Here is a 1,778-nt window from a genome sequence, read left to right as displayed (position 1 = left end):
TTGTGTATGGTTTCCTACCTCGTGCACCTATTGATTTGTTGCCTCTTCCATCTTCGGAGAAGGTTAATTTTGATGCTAAACAACGTGCTGAATTGATTTTAAAAATGCATGAGTTAACTAAGGAAAACATTGAGCGTGTGAATGCCAAATATAAACTTGCTGGAGATAAGGGTAGAAAACATGTTGTGTTTGCACCTGGAGATCTTGTTTGGTTACATTTGCGTAAGGATAGATTTCCTGATTTGCGCAAATCAAAGCTCATGCCACGGGCTGATGGTCCCTTTAAGGTGTTAGAGAAAATAAATGATAATGCATATAAACTTGAGCTGCCTGCAGATTTTGGGGTTAGTCCCACTTTTAACATTGCAGATTTGAAGCCTTATTTGGGTGAGGAAGATGAGCTTCCGTCGAGGACGACTTCATTTCAAGAAGGGGAGGATGATGAGGACATCAATACCATTGTTACACCCACAGCCCCTGCTGCTATACATACTGGACCAATTACTAGAGCTCGCGCACGCCAACTAAATTACCAGGTACTTTCGTTTCTTGGTAATGATTCTAATGTTCATGAGAATATGATGCTACCTAAATTGGATACATTTGTTTTGCTTACAAATGAAGGGCCTAGCTTGGAGAAGGATGAACATTGGAGCAAGAACAAGCATGGAGATGATGGCATGCGCAAGGGGAACAAGAACAAAGTTACAAGTGATGATTTCAGGTATTTGAAGCCACCATAACGAGTGCATGAAGCCTTGGACGAAATATACAAGATGTCACTTCATAAATTTCGTCCAGAGGCTATTATAGGTGCTGCGTCACCTTTTTATTGGGCCAGGCCCATGTAATTTCGAAATACATAAGTATAGGCTATTTTTAGAGTCCGTATGTGTGGGGAAACAAGAGATGGGGTTGATTTCGGACCCCTCCACCAAGGGCCACGAAATTCCCCCTCTCTTCCTCCATATATACAGCCCTTAGGGCACCGTTTAGACTTTGGGTTTTGTTTAGATTAAAGTTCGCCATAGCTGCAACTTCGCGTACTTCGTTTGTGTTCAACGACCAGACAAAGGCGTCACAGAACCCCACCTTGATCAATAAAGCTTTCATCTTATATTCGCAATATCCAGATTGCAATCTTAGTTTCTTGCTTGTTCTTCGTTTGCTCGCAGGAAACAGACCCTTGTGGTCAGGTTGATCGTGCTCCGGCGTGGTCAATAACCTCTCGGAGTTGGTTTAGCGATTGCTAAGGCGCGACGTCCTCGCACATTCTTAGTCAGATCGTCAAAGTCGACTTCCACCAAAGCGATATCCATCATCTCATCGAAAGACGGGACACCTTTGCCTCTATCATTGTCCCTGGCCTCGTAGATTAGGTTGAAGTCGCTGTTGATTAGCCATGGCTCGGTGGCTGGAGGAGCAGTCCTAGCTAGCCCAGCAAGGAAATCATCCTTGTTCGCATCATCGGCCGGTCCGTAGACCGTGGTGAGCTAGAAGCTCGTGGGGTTGCAGGTTAGGGTAACCCTAGCGGTGATCGCAAACTGGCCGATGGCATGGGTGTCGACAGTTACTACGTCTTTGTTCCATAGGATGGTGACGCCTCCGCGCGTACCGATGTCTGGCATCACGGCACAACCTAGCAGTGTGCTACCGCTGATGTCTCTAACTAAATCAGGAGTCCAAGCATCTAACTTTGTCTCTTGGAGGCAGAGGATGGCGACATGGTGAGCCGCGACCACTTCCCGCACCGCCTCCCTCTTGGCTGGCGAGTTTAA

The sequence above is a fragment of the Triticum aestivum genome, chromosome 4B, assembly GCF_018294505.1.
Source record: "Triticum aestivum cultivar Chinese Spring chromosome 4B, IWGSC CS RefSeq v2.1, whole genome shotgun sequence".
NCBI lineage: Eukaryota > Viridiplantae > Streptophyta > Magnoliopsida > Poales > Poaceae > Triticum > Triticum aestivum.
Note: the sequence above shows the minus strand (reverse complement) of the source record.